Source organism: Haemorhous mexicanus, chromosome Z, assembly GCF_027477595.1.
Source record: "Haemorhous mexicanus isolate bHaeMex1 chromosome Z, bHaeMex1.pri, whole genome shotgun sequence".
In the NCBI taxonomy this organism is placed as follows: Eukaryota; Metazoa; Chordata; class Aves; order Passeriformes; family Fringillidae; genus Haemorhous; species Haemorhous mexicanus.
The window spans coordinates 80337028-80355401 of record NC_082381.1 but is presented as its reverse complement, the minus strand read 5'-3'; the positions used below and the strand labels follow the sequence as shown (position 1 = coordinate 80355401).

The 18374-nt window shown below is 47.6% G+C and overlaps 1 protein-coding gene across 6 annotated transcripts in view; it reads left to right on the top strand.

The window, feature by feature from the left end:
* RUSC2 (RUN and SH3 domain containing 2) overlaps positions 1-18374 on the top strand; it is a 57622-nt gene that overhangs the window by 2199 nt on the left and 37049 nt on the right. Inside the window, exon 1 of one of the 6 annotated variants that reach the window (XM_059836889.1) lies at positions 4711-5064. The exons of 4 other annotated variants lie outside the window; for them this stretch is intronic. The gene's annotated coding sequence lies outside the window, so the exon portion shown is untranslated. Of the gene's footprint in view, positions 1-4710; positions 5065-6149; positions 6604-18374 lie in introns of those variants that run through there. One more of the 6 variants, XM_059836891.1, reaches the window with a different exon arrangement.

The following is an 18374-nucleotide window of genomic DNA, read 5'->3' as shown; positions in this document are numbered from 1 at the left end:
CTTCAGTTTTTCCAAAGCTAGTCTTCTGCTGCCCTGCCTCTTGTAATGCATTTAGAAGTAGAGAGTGTTTTTTCTCTCCCTGGCACTGTAGGGAAGCCACCTCTCTCCTATTACCCCCAGATTGAAGGAAAGAGGTTTCCTTACCCCTGTCTCTTTCCCCAGCCTGCCTCTCCTCTCCAGCTGGGTGGAGCTGACTGTAGGGAGCTGTCAGCTCCTGCTTTTCCACCCTGTGCTGAGCCCTCTGCTAGACTTTTCAGCTATAAATGGATCTCAGCTTTTCCAACCCCCACTCCCAACACCAGGAGATGTTGTGGGATATCGGAGCTGGGCCAGGCTTCCTCTGAATTAGGAAAACATATGACCCAACTGCTCGCTTTTTGTAGGTTCTCTGTCAGCATCATGCCTGGCTGTGGGAGAGCCATGTGTGTCCTGGTGAGGGCTGTGCTGCTGAGTTCCTTGTGTGCACTGTGAGAGCAGCTGCTCTCAGACCTGAGTGCCAGGCCTGCAGGTGCCATCCCCAGCCCCACAGGTCACCCCACAAACACAGCATCGTCTGATCTGAGCTGTGTGTCTCCAGGGAAGGACAATGTTTTTGTAACTAGCTGCATCCTGCCTCCACATCCAAATCAGGCACTTCATAGAGGAGGCCTGGCTTTTGCACATAATGAGCAATCCTGTTTGCCTCCCTTAACTTTGGGATTTATGGCAGGGATCCTGAGTTCTTTTAAGCTTTACTGCATTCTGGCTCCTCAGAAAGGCAGCAAGCATCAATATTTCCTCGTTCACCAGGGAGCTGGGGCCTGAAGTATGCACACCAAGGTGACTCAGGGAGTCAGTAGCTGCCCTGGATTTTAAACTGAAGGCTTTTGTGCCATCAAGTGCTAGCCTCCATCAGCCCTGCGGGCATCCAGGCCATTCATTCCATGAAGAGAACAGGTCTGTATTTAGAAAACTAATTTGTACTCTCATGTTGAAAAATTGCAGTCTGAAAGTCTCCTACTTAGTGTGCTTTGTAGAAGCTGCTGGGCAGGGTTCCAGTCTGGTGACCTTTTGCTGGCAGCAGTGGGTTTGCATCATTTCGTCTTAGACAGCAACACCTAGAGCAGCTGCTTCAGAGGCTTCCTTACCTCCTGGCAGCCGTCCCTCAAAAACCTTCAGGCTGTGGATAAGGGATCATAGAATATTCAGAAGGTGCAGCCCTGGTTTATGGCTGTGCAGTAGTCTCTCTGCAGTTCTGCTTCTGTTTCAGTTTTTGCTGTAGCAGCAGATGCTGTCTGACACATTTTCCTGTGCAGCCTGCCTGGTATCCTGCATTTTCCTTACTCAGTGGCTTCGTTGTGTTGCCTTTTGGATGGATCAATGCATCTGTTGACAGGGCAGTGTTCAATGGACAATGTCCAGGAATAATTCTTTTTTTTTTAATGTGAGCTGGAGAATGTAATGTCCCAAACCATGATATTGCATAGGGCTTATGATTTATTAAAACTTCATTTCTGTCTCCCTTCTGGGAGTGTGAGCAGTATTTTGTACAAAACAGATGAGGGATAGATGAAGTGCTCCTTCACCCTTTTCTACTACATTCCTGGGGTCTGAGCTCTGGGAAGATATGAAATGAAGTTACTGTATGTAGTTGTAGCTGCCTGATGCTCTTTCCTGTGGTAACCTCTGCTGCAGCTAGGCCAGGTGTCAGAACCTGCTGGTTTGCCAGCTCAACTTAGAGTGCTTCAGGTTAAACTTGGTTGTGAGGAGTTTTTCTGCTTGAAGTCTCCCTCCCACATGTACAGGGAGGCTGGCTACCCCCAGTTCTTTTTTTCCTTATGTAATCTGCCCTCCATTGAATACTTAATTCCCAGCTCTTCACCAAAGCCCTGGACTCGTAGGGTGCTTGATGAGGTTTGCTGGCTCTAGGTCTCTGTTGTTCTCATTCTGGAACATGAAGCCTGGTTGAGGTTTTGTTGCTGATACCTGCTGCTTACCTGAAGCTCACAGTTTCTCCGTCTTCTCATTCTTGTGTGTGTTTGCCTGGACTGGAAATTATGGTTTCCACAGTTCACATCTCTTGTAACTGGGGTCTGTGTTTGGTGAGCATATTTGTAGTCCTTAAGCATTGATGTGGACTCTGCATTTCCACCTGAGTCCTCAGTGGACCCTCAGTGGATGAGCATGTGTCTCAGCCACCCAACACTGCAGGCTCTTTTAGGGATCCTTGGCAGAATGATGATGGCACTGAATCCTATTTTCAATTAAAGCTTTATTTTCTTAGCAGGTTCCTGGTAGCCAGGAAATGTAGAATGGTTTGGTTTGGAAGGGACATGAAAGGTTATGTAGCATTCCTGGTCACTGTGCTTGGAGCACTCCTTGTCAAATGCTGTGCTTTGCAGGGCATCAAAGCTCTGGTACCTGCAGTGCCTGGTCCCAGGGATGCCTGTGCAACACATCTAGCTGTGGTTTGGAAAACATAGTGAAGACTATAATTTTCTAGTGATTCTAAGTTGGTCAGGGTGTTTGGCTTGAAAATTTCTTGAGGAATTACAGGAGCATCTTACAGAACTATTAGCATGGTAAAACAGCAAATGGGAGATTGTGCTGATAAGTGCCCCATGTAATGGTGATCTGTAAACAGTTTCTCACTGCCCACAACAAGCTGTTTGGAGTCACCATGGATTGTTATCTGAGCACATCAGCTAAATGTTCAGCTGTAGCCAAAAAGCACTGGAAACAAAATTTACTGGTATATAGTCTTGTATACTAGATACACGCAGTGCCTGCCTCTGGGTATCACATACCAGCTGGTCACCCTCTTTCAGAAAGAGTAGTGTAGACCTGGAAATGATGGAGAAAAGTGGAATGGGGATGATTAAGGGACTGGTATAGCTGCTGTAGGAAGAGAGATGAAACAAGCAAAAGTAGATGATACTGGGAAGGAGCAAACATCTCTAATACAGGATTTAGCAGGGAGAAGTTGAGTAAAGACTGACCTCAATAAACTTTACTATTTCTCACAGCACAGAGGAAGAGCATCCAGCAAAATAATTTATTAGGCAGGAGGCTGAGGAAGCCCTTTTTCAACACAGTTGATTTGTAGAACATGTTGCTATGAGATGGCATGAAGACTGAAAATACACACAGATTCCAAAAGGAACCAGACACCTCAATGGCAGAGATGTGTTTCAGTGTCTCTGAAACATGATGGTCAGTGTGTGACCTCCAGCTCTAGGAGTTCCTGATTGTTGCAGGCTGGAAGAATGTGTCCTTAGGGGAGATCACTCTGATTGCACTCAGTGAAATCACTCTGTGATTTTTATATGCCAATGCCACATTGTCAGGGATAGGGCACTAGACCAAAAGAATTTGTGGTGCAACCCTCTCAGGTGGTTCTGGTTACCAGAGCATGCTGGAACAGTGGGGTGAAAATGAACTGATTTGGTTTTGAGCACTTCTGCTCTCACGAGTGTCCTGCAGGAGTCACACACAACTCACCACAGATTTTCTTATCACTTTTATTAGCAAATCTGGATGGACTTTCAAAAGAAGGGGACTGATGCAGGCACGGCCCATTGGCTGGCTCGGTGTGCCAGGCACTGGTTGGTTGTTGCAGGGTGTGCCAGCCCAGTGAGCACTGCCCTGCCAGGCAGGTGACATGCTTGGCATTAGCTGTCCAATCCTATCTTTTTTCCCCTCTTGGCTTATGATTAAGGTATGGTTTGTGCCCTAATGGAGCAAAGTCTGGATTCTTAGAGCCTCTTATGGAACAAAGTCTGGATTCTTAGAGCCTGTTATTCACGTAACTGTGGGTGGTGTTGTTATCCATCCAAATGTCTTGTCCTGCGGAAAGGGGAAAGAACAGGCTATTGCAAATTCTATTGTGAATTCCTTTATCCTTTCCAAGTCTTATGTTGCAATTTCCTTCACAGTCTAAATAGCAAAATGTCTCCAGCCTCTCTCCACAGAGAACTGTGAAAGTTTGAAACTGTAAAGCCTTGAAAAGTCTGTTTGCTGATAATGAAGCTTGCGTTTTTGAAGCATTGACAGAAGCCACTCTTACTTGCTGCTCATCCTGTTGAAAACTTACCAAATCAATGTTTCTGGTGTTTTGGTTTGTTTGGTTTGTTTTTTGTTTTGTTGTTGTTTGGTTGTTTTTGTGGGTTTTCATTGCTGTTGGTAGTGGTGGTGGTGTTTTTTGGTTTAGTTTGGTTTGGTTTGGTTTTTTTTGGTGGAAGCTGGCTGAGGCCGGAGCAAAAGCAAAAAGGAGTAATGGGCATACTATATTTTGTCTGCCATTCAGCTTGCTGCAAGTGGATTCTTCACTGGTTAAGCCTGATCATGGTATCACAATGAGATTTTGGGAACACTGGACTCAGAATCCAGTCATAATTTTACTTCTGCCTAGTTCCTTGAACTCATAAACATTAGAATGTTTGTGCCTCTTTCAGCAGGAAGGATAGAGCTTTAAAGCCAATTCCCTGTTCCCTGCAGAGAAGAAAAAAAGTCTCCTGGCAGCCCCAAGCTGTTTTTAAATGAGACAAATGCCCATGGTGCCTGTCTGCCAGAGCCCCCAGCCCCTACACCGAGTCCCCTTTTAGCACACTGCTCCATGCAGCTATATCTGGCTCCAGTTCTTTGTTCGGGGAACGTGACCTCATCGTTGTTTTGGTATTTCCAGTGATTCAGCCTGGTCGGGGCAGGGAGGAGTCATTCCTGGTGCAGGCTGACAGGGTGTTTGTGCGTTTCTGGAATTCCAGAGCAGTGCAGCCTCAGCCCTTCCGCTGCTTTGACAGCTCGGCTGAGGCTGGGTGCACTGCATTCCTGCCTGGCAAATGGCCTGGGCGCAGCTGGCAGAGGGATTGATGCTCCTGCTTTTGGGGTAATGGGGATCCCTGTCTTTGCAGGGTACCTGCTGTGGTGAGGGTGAAAAAGCAGCCAAGCAGTAGCTTGTATGTTGAGGGAAGCCACAAGGGATCTCTGCTGTCTGGGTGGCAAGAGAGTCCCACAGAATGCTCATTCCTGTTCACGGGCTCCAGCATCCCATGACGAAGTTAACTTTGCAGCATCCACAGCAGCTTGGTAAGTGTTATGGTCCTTGTTTCTCAAGGGGTGAAACTGAGGCACTGAGCAGGGAAGTGGTCTTCTTGAGGTTTTACACCGCTAAGCTGGAGATCCCCTGGATCATTACAGACCGTGGTTGCTTTAGAACTACAGGAGCTCCTTGTTCGTCATTGCCAGTTTCATCCAGAGGTCACTGGTGTGAGCTGTATGTCTGCCTAGCACAGGGCTTACAGGCAGTACCTGCTGGCTCTGAAATGTCCTGAAACAGCTCCTTCCCTCTTAGCCTGTCGCTAAGATCTTCCAAGGCTTGTTTAATGGGCAGTGCATGAAGCCTGTGAATCTCTCCTCTGCTGCTGATTCTAGTTGAAGGCACAGTGGAGAAAAAGACCCTGAACCCTTTGACAGCCTTGCTTCTTAACTGTGAGATGAGCTCAGCTGGTTAGAGCATGGTGCTTATAATGCCAAGGTTGTGGGTTTGACCCCTGAATGGGACTTTCACTTAAGGGTTGGATTTGATGGTCCTTGGGGGTCCTTTCCAATTCAGAATAGTCTGTGATGGCAACCTATTCCCCATGTTCCATATTTGCTGTAAATCTAGCTTCAGTACAGCTTGTAAATTACCCTGAGATGGCAGGGAAGGAATAATCCTGGCAGGCGATACCAAAAACATTGAACTGGGGAGAGGCAGGTAAGTGTCAAAGATGTGGAGACCTGGAGCCTGGGGAGAGGGCATGGACAACAGGAGTGGGTCTGAGCAGGTGAATGGAGCAGTGCTCCCATCAGCCTGTCTCCCTGGCATGGTGGGTTGCTGTGGCACTCTGCCCCAGGGAAGGCGTGGGGCTGGGGATGTGCCAGCTGGGGTGCAGGATGGGGAGTGGGATCGGTTTGCATTACTGCTAGCACGTACTGCATACGGAGCTTAGGATCTGTTGGAGAAGGCGGAATTGGGGAGGTCTCCCCTCCCTAGTTGTCACTTCACCCCATGCTTCCCCTGGCAGGCAGTTTCCCTCCCTCCCACCCCCTGTCCGAGAAGGCAGGCAGTGGGTCCATCCCGCACAGCCCTGCCACGCTCTCCCCGCTTTCTGCGCCTGCTGTAAATGGCTTTCTGTAACACGAGCTGCATTTCTGCCATAGCCCTCTCCTGTGCGCATCTGTATTTACACTGACTGGGGCTTTCATTAGCAATCTGGCCCTCGCCCTCTCTCCTCTCTCCAGCCCACATGCTCGCTGAGTGAGACCCTGGCACCGCTGTGCCTGACGGGGGGCAGGTGGCTGGCAGCAGCAGGAATTCCTCAGCCGGCTCCTGTCTGGAAGAAGTGCCTTGTCATCTTGCCTGTTGCCCGCCATCCTGCATCCACGGGGGAGCAACTCGCGGAGACTCCCCGCAGCACGGCTCGCTGATCCCCGAGCCGGCACGGGGACGAGCTGGTTTTGCTTTGGATTATCGCTGGCTCTGCATGCTGTGTTCCTCCTGTGGCTCTCATGCCAGTGCTGCTGCACTCGGCTTCCAGCTGCGCTGAGCTGAGCCCACGTCCTGCGGTGGCTGTATCTGGCAAGGTAGGAACCGATACCTTCTGTTTGTTCTGCTAAAAGTAATGTGACCATTAATGACCAAATAATGTCACAAGTCCTGCCCCTGCCTTTACAGCATGTGTCAATTAGTGAGTTTATTTTGCATTGTTCTGTAGCTCTGATAGACAGCCAGTATGCTGCTCAGGCTGTAGCCTCTCTTGCAGGGAAAGGAGATGTGCATATATATATATATATATATATATATATATATATAAAATTTTTTTTAACCTACATACTAGAAAAATCAAACTTTTCTGCTTCAAGATGGAGTTTTTTTTTCTCTGTCTTGTCTGTTCTCATGAAGCATCCTGTGCATGTTCTTCAGGTCATGTCACCTGCTTCTCCAGGAGATGTGAGAGTAGAGAGCGGTCTGATGTGTCTTGGGAGAAAGGGGTGGGAGGAGAAACTCACTGAAGACAAAAATCAAGGAAGTTCCAATAGGCTCGGGAATGGCTTTAGAGAAGTTATTTTTAACCCAGAAAATCAGACAGGGGAATAGCCTCTTTTCCTTGCATAGTCTCAAACGGGTGGTTTGCTTTTGATTTTTTTCTTTCCTTTAGTGCTTCAGGGCACACTGTTTTTATATGGAAAGGCCTGAAGCTGCTGCTGGCCCTAGGGATAAAGGGCAGTCAGTCTTGTTAGTCTGGTGCCTCCTTTCTCCTTTCCAGTGAACCTTGCTGGCATTTAGGGCACCTGCCCCCACCACTGCACACCTTTGCTGCTCCCACATTGAGAAAAGAGGTGACAACCAAGAAGCCAAATCTCTGCTGGATTTCCCTGCAGCAGCCAAGGAGAGATAAAATAGAAAGGCGTCAGCATTTTCTGTGTTTAGGCACAACTGTTCCCTTTTTAGTCCACAGCAGCTGGGAGGGATGTGCACTCAGCCATCCATCTTCCACGAGCCTAATGTACCTGGGTGTCCCTCCCATATGGACAAGAGTTGTCTCCTCAGCAGGACAGACAGGGATACCAGGCCTCCTGCAGGTGATGGCTGACTTCTGAGGACTACCCCAAACAGCAAACCATGTTTTAGGGCCCCGCTGTATCCCTGTGAAGAGGATAAAGAGGTGCTCCAGCTTATCCTGCGATGCTGCTAGTGGGTGTATAAATAGTGCCCACAGTGTACTATTTTGGTGACAAGCTCTTCCCAGGATTCATCCAAAGAGTTATGTGAGCAAGTGTTAAAAATAACACCAAGCCCTGCCCAAGTGCTGGCGTCATTTCAGCCAAAGTGTTGAGAATCTTCCATAGAGAGCAGCATTGGACCCTTGGTGGGGGGCAGCAGAAGGGGGTCCAGAACAGCTTCCCGTATTTTCATCCTCTTGCTGTCCTGCTGACTACAAAGGGCTGTGACCCTCAGCTTCAGCAGATGTACTGGTCACCAAGAAGGTGTGAGACTTTCCCTTCTAATTAGGTCATCTGCCACTGGGCTTTCCCTGTGTGTTCTGAGCATTATCACTGGGTCTAATGAGAAGTACAGGAAATTTAATCTAGCTTTAATCTAGCCTGCTGCCAGGTCCCTGCTGGTGGCCAGAGCTTGCTGCCTCATTAGAAAGTCTTGGGCTGTAGAATGGGATATGGAGGCATTCTGGTTCTGGGTTAGGTTTATCCTGAGGACTGGTAGCTGGAGATTAGTTTAACTGTGTAAAGGATATTAAATGTCTGTTGAACTATGGCTGTAGCTCTGGACATTCTTGACATCCATATAAACACGAACATTATCCCAATTTGTTTCCTTTTTCATGGTGTAGTTGGTGTCTATAACTGAGAGCTGGACAACACAGCAGAAATACTTGGGGAGCCACACTTCTTGAGCTGTGCAGCCAGTGCAGGATGCACCATCCCACTGTGAAGCTGGAGCTGTGGTTTGTTCCCTCAGGCTGAGTTTTGCTTGTTGTTGGTCAGGTTCCTTGCTGGTTTTGCAATTCAGCTACTGCCAAGCTGCAGCAGCATCATGGTGAGAACTGGAAAGCAGGAGACCTCGCTGGAAGGCAGCAGACCTCCCTTAGTCCTTGCGCTTGGTGTGTGAAGCCCAGAGCTCACAGAAAGGCTTATTGAGGGGTTCATGCTCAAAGAAGCCCTGTCTGAAGAAAGAGCTAATACTTCTTGCAGATGGATGTGGCTCCACTCTGGCCTAGTCTCACATGGACTGTAGAAGCCCCTGTGGGAGTAGAGCACCTATTGCTTAATTACACAGCTTAATACATGAAGCCTCATGCACAGGAGAAGAGGTGAGATGTCCTCAGGATGCAAACACAGGGGCAAAGCTGGGGCTCACCTGTTTGCTCTGAGTTGCCAGCAACAGTATCATGGACAGAGATGCATCTCTTTCAGATGCTGGAATTCTGGATGATAGCATTAATCCCCCTTTGTAGCTCATTGCCCCATGTTTTCATCCCCAGATACATCAGTTCCAGTTTCTGGGTTTGTAGAAGAAGGGCTGGGTGGTTACAGCTGGGCTTCATTATCTTAGAGATCTTTTCCAACCTCAATGATTCTGTGGTTCTGTAGCCTTTGAGCACCTTCAGAAGGGCTACATTTATTTTAAGCTGAAAGAGAAGGTTGCTGTGAAAGCAGCAGACATGCGAAAATTGCTAAAAAGGTTACAAGTGCTGTAGGACACTCTATGCCTCACCTCCTCTGATATGGGATTACTAATTCTGGCAGATGTTCCCAGGGATGGAGAGCAGATCCTGTTGAAACATCATGACCAAGCATTTTCCCTGGCTGTTGCATTGAGGACAAGTGAGAGAGCAGAGCAGATGCTTGGCTTCTGGCTTGTACTGTTGTATCTCCAGTGCTCCATCATTCTTGCCCTCTCACCTTTTGGCTGGTCTTCTCTTTTTCATGCTGTGTGTCGAGAGCCACAGGCTGGGTGTGTGCACAGGATGGAGAGCTTTCTTAAGCACATACTGAAAGCACAGGCTTCAGAATTGTCCGGACATGGAAGTACGTTGTGGAGATGAAAAGCATGTTTCTGTTTCTCCAGGAACGTGCTCTGGGCAATCAGTCCTTCATCAGGGGCTTCCTGCTCCTCAGTTATTCTGTTCCTTCCTGCTGCTCTCCCATGTCCGACCAACAAAGAGCTCTCTGAGTCACCATGGTGGCTGCTTATTACTAGGCCTGAGCCAGGGCTCTTTTAGGGCTCTTTCCACCCTGGCATGCTCTTGTTCCTCTGACTGGAATGTGTCTGGAGTGTGTGGGGACGTCTTGTTTCTTGTCCTTAAGCACCTCTTTGCTGGATGTTTCTTGGTAGTTTTCTAATGGCTCTTCTGTCTAGAATAGCCTTCTAGACTATTCTCCTGTAGTCTCTGCGGTGCCAGAGCCACACACCAGGGATGCCAGGAGTTCCTGAGGTGCCGAGATGTCTCCATGGGGAACGTGTAGAGCGGTCTGCCCCAGCTCTTTCATCTGCCTCACAGGAGGCTGAGCCCTATTTCAGTCTGCCCGACACAATCCAAGCTTGGCACGTTTGTCAGCCATCTCCTGTGACCTGCTTTGCCTTTGTGGCCTGCCTCACCACTGCTGCCTGGGCTTTGCCTCTGCCAGCTTTTATTTTCTATTTTAAAGAACAGAGCAGGATTTCCTCCCACACACAGATTCTCTTTATCCCTAAAGCATTTTCTTCACTGGGGGTTCCTTTCCAGCCTCAGTGAAATCATTGCCCACAGCCAACAAATTTCCCATTTCTGGCTCTCTGTGCCTGTCTGCATATGGTATGGCTGCCTGTTGTTTGAACATGACTTTTGGAGGAGGTAGACCTTGCACAACTTGAACAGCAGCTGGGAGGTGCGAGTTAAGACTCTTTGTCTTAATTAAATGTACACTGATAAGCACATTCAGCCCCAAGGTTGCTTAATAATGGGCTGACCTGACATGGAGACCTTGAATACAGCTGACTGATGATCCATGACAGCTTGCCCTGGTAGATGGGAGGATGTTAATAATAACCAGAGAGAAATTTAGAAGGGTTCTCAGCTGTGACCAAGGATCGTCTCCAACAGGACTGAATTCTTGAGGAAAAGGTCTCTTCTCTGTGGTGGATGAAAAAGGGTGAATCCATTGGCTGAAAGCTCTCACAGAGCATATTCTACTCAGGGAAAAGATACTTCTGGAGTATGTTTTTAACAGCCAGGTGGATTAGCAGCCAGATCAGCTGGCTCAGGATGCTGTTCTACTCGCAGCTGCACCTGTGTTTTTGCTGTGTCTTTCCAGGAGTGTGTTTGTGTTTCTCCAGGTATTCTGCCTCACAGAATAAATTGCTCTCTGCTTTTACTCCCCCATTAGAGGCTTCCTGTTTCTCTGAGTCAAACAGAAGTCACACGACAGTAAGACCTCCAAAAGCCATGCAATAATCACATCTCCCTGAGCAGGCACAGTGGACCTGGGCTATGCCATTCCTGTGCCATTCCTTGGGCTTCTTTATTTAATCTCTGGAAGTGCCCATTGATTAGGACATTGCCTGCTACATCCTTCATTTTAGCAATTCAATCTCTTCCTTCTATTGATATTTCCTGATGCTGTGAGCTGACCAAATTGTAACATGGGCATTTGCTTTGCAGTAAAGTTAGAAAAAGATATTGTTTCCATTTCTTAACAGTAAGGGCCTGTGAAAATTAACAGGTGTTCGTACTTCTAAAATAGTAAAGCAAAGAGTTTCTGAGATACACAAGACCATGGAAAATTTTAAGAAAACCAGTTTGCTTCCTGACTGTTATACTTTTTTGGTGGAATAGTGAATGGTTAGTTTTATCTGTTATACCTAATGTCTAACCTCAACTCCCCCCTGTGGCTCTCAGGGATCCTCTTCTTGTTGGTGAGGATGTGAAGAGCAGCTTGCTCTTGGCAGCAGCCTTTTATACAGTTTGGAACTGCTTTAATGCACCCCCTGTTTTTCCCCTGAGAACTAACCCACTTGCTTTGCAGTTTACTCTTTTCTGTCCTTTTTTCCATGCTGTCTTCAAGCTCTCAGTTGTCCATTTAGGATACATCCATGAGCTGTGTGCCAGTGTGGGCAGAGGGGAAGGATGACTCCAAATCTTGCACATGCAAGACATGCTTATTCATACAGCCCTATACATTGTTTGCCTGCTTCAAAGCAAAATGCCACTATTGCTCAAGCTCTGCCTGTGATCTGCAGTTACCACAGATCCCTTCTGAATGAGCAAGTCATGCACAGTGGTTAAAGGTGAGGATGTGCAGTCCGTGCTGTGTGAAGTGCTATGGTGGTGGCTATAATTTATGCCAATTTGCTGTTTGTGTATAGACCTTATCCCTTCAGCTAACAGTGCTGCAGACAGCACAGGTGAGAAGTAAGAGACAGCTGCTCCATCTGAGAGCCAGCAGGTTAATCTACAAGTGTCTCAAGTAGTTTTCAATGGTTCTGTTCCCTCTCCCCTTTGCAGCTTTTTTATGTGCCTGCTGGGATGTGGGTGCTCAGTTGTATAGCACTGGAGCAGTCAGTTGTATAGCACTGGAGCCCTGTGCCTGCCAAAATTGTGCTCTTCTGTTGCTGCTGATAGGTGAGGATGGAGTGAATTTTCAATTGCAGAGTGCTTTGCAACTGCCAAGACTGCTCTATTTGCCACTAAAGCAGAGCCAGCTGGGGCAGGTAACACTGCAGAGCAGCACTGTGTGTCCAGTTCGGGTGTAACTGGAGAAACTTAGAGGGAAAATCAGTACAAACAACCATAACTGATATCATGTGTCTCTAATAAAGTGGTTCTGTACTCCTTGGGCTTCGTTGCAAAGTGGAGTGGGAATGCTTGAGAGCTGGGAAGTCTCTGTTGGGAACTTTCTGTTCTTTGTGGCGAGTTCACGGATGTTTCTGTTTGACTTTTGTTGTTGCTCAGAACGGGAATGGCAGGGAAGGAGTTTGGCACGTGCAGAGTGATGTTAATGAGGGTTTTCTGTGTGAATCATATGATCATAGAATGGTTTGGGTTGGAAAGGACCTTACAAAGATCGCTTAGTTCCAACCTCCCTGCCCTGGGCAGAGAACTCCAGAACACTTTTCATACTTAAAATTGGCTTGGAAAACTGAAATGTTTATGACTCAGTCTTTGAGCAAGAGGGCAGGATAGTTTTTTCCATTCTTGGATGTGGCCTCTTGTGCATCCAACAGTGATGTTTTTCTTCTCCTCTGCTTGCCCTTTCTCTGCTTCATCCCTTCCCTTGCAGTTGCTGTGAGCTGAGCCCTATGTGCAGTGCAGTCACCCTCGCTTTGAGTCAGCCCTGCCACGCCCCTGGAGTGGGAAGGGAATGTCACTTTGCTGCACATCATGGGAGCCATAAGCAGTCACCGTCCTCGAGCAGTGCTGTGAACACAGTGAACCATTTCAGGGCTGCAGGTTCAGCTCAGCCCTGCAGCTTTTCATCTGCTTAGTTGGAAGTACATAATTTTTATTTGAGGTCAGAATGCAGCAGTGCTGTGGGAGCCAAGCTCACCAGCTCCAGTGTATTATGTTATGTGGCAACTTAAGGCTTTCCTCATGGCAGTGGGGAACTATTAAGTTATTGTGAAACTAGTTATTTAGGTAAATGATGCTTTGGGGGCAGCATTGATCCTGCTTTGAAAACTAATTCTAGTGGGAGTGAAGCCATTTACACCTTAATATCCACTGTTACCATGGCTGCTCAGAGTGATTCAGAGTGATTGTTTGCCAGATAAAAAGGCAGGCTTTTTTTTTTTTTTTTTTTTTAGCAATAGGTTTTGACTGGCAAGAGTTTATATTCTCAGTAAGTGTAGCATCAATATCTGAGTGAGTGCTTGAAGAAACAGCTTTGCTCTTAGAGCTGAGCTCCTACTTAAAACACCCTGAAACCTCAGTCTAGATCAGTTATGTCCAGGCTTTGCTTTAATTCAAGATTTTCTGAGCAGCTTTATGAGTCTGGCTTATCAGATCGAAGCTGAGCCTTCTGACATGATCCAGGAGCTGCTCTGCTGTTTGTGTTCTGATTTCCCTATGTCTAGAAACATTCAGCTGCTTTTTTGTGCTCTTGCTTGGGCAGTACTAAGTATGAGGAATAGAAGATGCACACTAAGAGTTGGATTGTAGGGTCATTTCTACCTTTCACGCAGAATTCCAAGTGATTCACATCTCCCTGTTACCCCAGCCTCCTTTGGGGTGCAAACATACCGGAATCCTGACCTGGAAAGGACTGGAGACAGGCAGCTGGTTGTGGGCAGGGCTTAGTTTTCCCATAGATGCCTCAGTAGAGTGGAGGTATGTGGAACTGAGCCCAGCCTTGTGCAGAGCTGTGCCAGGACCAGCCCTATCTGGAAGTTGTGACTTTTTATGGAGCTTGTGAGGGCCTCTGTTCCTGGGCAGTGAAGCATCAATTGCCAGCATTAGGAAGGATTTGACCTCAGTACTGGAAGTTGGGAATTCAGATGGTGATTGGGATGGAGGAACCATCTTGCCCAGTATGATTTTTCTAGAAGTGGTTGCAGACGGTCAGCAAAGAGTGGGAGCAGGACACAAAGTACCGTATCCTGTCTCTTTGTTCCAGGACATTTGCTAGTATTTTATTTGTTTAATAACCTGAAATGGATCTCTCAAGTGCTTGTCCTGCCTCCCTTTAATCCGTATGTCATTCTTCCATTCATAGTCCCCTTTGACAAGTAAGAGGCAGTAAGCAGAGTAGAGGAAGATAACAGGAATGTTGAAAGAGGAACTACTGCTCTGAAGGGAAGTTGTTAGTGGAGATCAGCCTCAAAATGGAAGCTGTTCATTACAAGAAATAATGCTCTGTGCTCCAAAAAGTAAGACTTCAGTAGTGATATTTCCTAAAGACACAAAGTTAAGGAAGCATCGTGGCTGTACAGTGTTATTCAGCAGAAAGAGCTGGGATTATTCCTCAAGGAACAGTACAAATGGGAACTGGACAGTTGAAAATTGAATGGCTGTGTGCCTGAGAAATGAGCAAAAAGTTCAGCTCTGTCTGAAAGCTCACTGGGGGAAAGTGACAGTGGGGGGAAGACTCAGGGTCTCAGAGTGATGTACAAGATAACTGTGAGCATCTAACATGATGTAGCCATGGAAAAGACACATGTCATCCAATGGGACACATTGGACAAAGCATTTCTTGCAGACATGGGGAAATTTTAGTATATTGAGGCATGGGAGACCTTGCTTGTAAGACTGTGCACATTTCCAGTCACTCTCTGAAGGCTGTGTGCAAACTGGGTCGGGTCCAGAGAAGGAATATGGGTATGATCAAAGAAATGGAAAGCCTACCTAATGTGAAGTGATTAGAGAACTCAAATGATATGACTTTAAACACAGGCTGGATAAAAGATGACGTTAAAGCTCATTTTTGGAACATAAGTGAGTAGGGGTGAGCTGTGCTTGGATAAAGATAAGCTGGAAATTTAGAGAATGTTCTTAAACATCAGAGGACTGAACTCGGGGAATTAATTCTGTTAGAAGACAGCAAGCAACAAGAACTGTCCAACTTTTTTAAAAAAACAGCAACAACTTTCTCCTTTGAAACCATTTCCTCATTTTGGGGGTGTGGCTCCTGCCTTGGGTTGCTAGCCCTGAAGAAATCAGTACTGCTGTTGTGGCCAGTGGGCAGGGCTCACTGGGACACAGGGTCGTCGTGGTGGGATGGTGAATTCGGATGTTGAGAATGTGTCTTTGACCAGCAAAACCTCACAGACCCCTGTGCCTCTGTCCTCAGTTCCCCTTGGAAGGCAGTCTCAGTGTGGATCGGTTGGTGATCCCCCAGGGAAATGTGAGGGCTAAGGGCAGGCATTTCCACTCTGCTAACATATGTTTTTATCAGTCTGCTTGGATTTTTGACCCCTCGTTCAAAAGCTCCTGTGTCTGTTCCCATGGAACAGAAAAGATGGCGAGCGTATGTCAGAAACAATCAGCCTGCATTGATCTCTGTGTGTCAAAGAGATGTTGTTTGACCTTGAAGCACAGGACTTGAAGGAATGGGGAATTATTTTAGTTTTTCTTTATGATGAAGTCTCATCATCTGCTTTCCTGTTGGCTCCTGTTTTCTGGTTCCCCCTTGCTCCAGTTGAGCAGACCCATGCTCTTAGTTCAGCTCTGACCAGCATCCCTCTCTTTGGCATTTCTCAAACAGCCTGGATGGTGTTGGTGCTGGGTGGGGTTTCCATGGGATTTAGATTTCTACCACAAACAATGTGTAAGCAGCTTGGAAAGACTGAGCTGCATTTGCCTTGCTCCTGGGTGGTCCAGCACATAGGAAAGAGTAAAGATGATCCTGTGGCCAATATAAATGTGGCCAGAATGTATATCCTAGGCATGTTCCTGCTGTTGCACATGCAGATAGTGAGGCACAGGTTTTCTGCTGTGATGGAGAGCTTGCTGTTGCTTGTACCACCTTCTGTTTGCTCAAGAGGCATGGACACACTGAAGGTAATGAGGGATTGGTCAAAATTCCCACCCTTTAAGAGGAGGTGGCAGACAGCTCCCTTTGCTGGGCTACAGCTCTAAGCTGGAGGCAGCAGCTGGGGCTGCCTGGCAATTCCAAGGGTGCACAGGTTGTGCCCCACACCTGATGGTGAGAGGTGATTTAAGACCTGTCCTAGCTTAGTGCTTGATGTCAAAGCTACAGCCCAGAGAGCTGTTTGGAATCTGGGGCTGAGCTGTTTCCAGTTCATGCATCACTGGGGCAGCTTTGCAGCAAATAGGTGGGAGGCTGGGTCAGCTGGTGGGTGATTTTACTGCACAGTTGTGGCAAAAATGGAATGGGTTCTTCTTGTACGTGGGCATGTGCTGATCTTAGCAGCCAATTCCTGCATAGTATATGAAGGAAGAAGCCCAAACCCAAGACTGAAATGTGTTGGGCTTTCTAACACCCAGTTGATCTATTTGTGACCTAGCTGTTGTCATCAAGAACTCCAGGTACATGTACAGCTCACTTCCAGTGTGAGTGCATGTACCTGTGGCTCCCCCAGAGTGGTAAGCTTTGCTGGGAGGAGGATGTGCCTCCTCACTGGAATTCACAGGTGAGAGATTGTGTTGTGCATTCAGTTCTGACAGCCCTGGAACACTGGGTAAGGAGCAAGATTGCAAAAATCCTGCCCGACACTTGGGATGCTCGTGGATAGTGAGACTGATACCGCTTAATAAGGAATTTTCTCCTGCCAAGCTACCTGCACCGCAGGGTGCTGGAGTCTGTGGGAAGCACCTGACCAGGTGAAGCAAGATGGGAACCCCTGTTACTGTAGGGGCAGGCATGTCTTGACACCTCCATCTCTCTCACCTTCATTCTCCAAGAAATACAGTCACCAGCATGCAGAATATAGAATATCCCCACTTCCTCCTTGCATGACACTGTGGAGTCAGCCATGCTCCCCTTCTTGCACTGACTCATCTCTGTGATCAAATAGAAGTCATCTCCTAGAAGACAGTCTGCAAGAAAGGGCTTTGTTCTTCCTTATTAATTAGTACCTAAGATCTCCTGCTGCCTGCAAAGAGCTTTGGGACAGGCCGTCAGTTCCTAGTGCTGTTGCTGAGTGAGGCAGACTGGGGAGAGAGATGCAGCCGAGGGGCGTGTGCTGCAGAGGGTGAGATCTGGGGAGATCCATGTGAGTTTAGATCTGGGGAACATGCAGAATGTATTTTGGGGAGGAGGGTACAGATGTTTATGTTGGGAACAGACGTGTAAATAGGAGTGTTTCTTCAAGAATCCCTTGTCTGCTTCACTGCTCTGATTGATTTTAAAGAAAATACCCCCTGACTCCATCTGCTCTGATGTGTGTCTGCTACACCACACAGGCATTGCTGTCAGTGAATTGGTTAATGCCAGTGTCCTGTGGCAGGGGCAGGGATGAAGGCAAGCACACAGCCTGCCAGCATTTATACCTCCTGGCGTCAGCATTGGCAATGCTTGTGGAGGACTGGGGAGGGCACCGAAATAGTTTCCATTCTCCTCTCTGCTGTGGGAACGAGTCTCCTGGGTAACAAATGCTCCTTGTTCTGCACAGAGCTCCACAGCTGAAACTCTCCATCTCTTTCCTTGCTGCTGCTCCCTGACTGTCCCAGCTGAAGGGGCCGGAGATGTCTGCTTGAGCCTGCGTTAATTAACACTGACAGTACAATGGGACTGGCCATACGGGGGTCCTGGGCTGCACGTTAATGGGAGCACAGTAAATAGTCTCATTTACAGCAGCTTGGTTGGAGCAGAGCCTGCCAGGACTGGCTTTCTGCTTGCTGCAATGGCCAGGCATGAAGGTGGGTCCCTCACTCCTGCATCCTCCTGGGGGCTTGTCCCTGCCTCTTGAACAGGACCAGCGAGTGGAGTGGGTCCCGAGCATCCCAGGAAAGGCAGGCAGTGGGCTGGGGAGCAGAAGGTGTTGCTGATAGGACCAATACATTGACTTCTTGGGAATGACCTGGTGTGTGGAGCCTGACCTCTGGGACTGGTGGAGGGATCATTCACTGTGGTTTGGAGGTGAGTAGTGGAGCTACTGTGATGCTGGCTGCAGTGCATTGCGAACAGTCTGCCCAGCCCAAGGCTCTTTTCCCAGTGCAATGGTCTCTGCACTGGGGGGAATCCTGGACTCCTGCCTCTGAAGCCCTTGGTAGGAACCACCCCCCCAGCCCCATGGTTTTCTGGCAGAAATCTGATTTAAATATTTTTGAAGAGACATTTTAAAAGTTTGTAGTATTCTTGGATCTGAGATAATTGGCAGCCACTTCCAGTAATAAGTCTAACACTTTTCTGTCATAGCTTTTTATGTCATAGCTTTTTTTATTTGACATCTCCAGAGG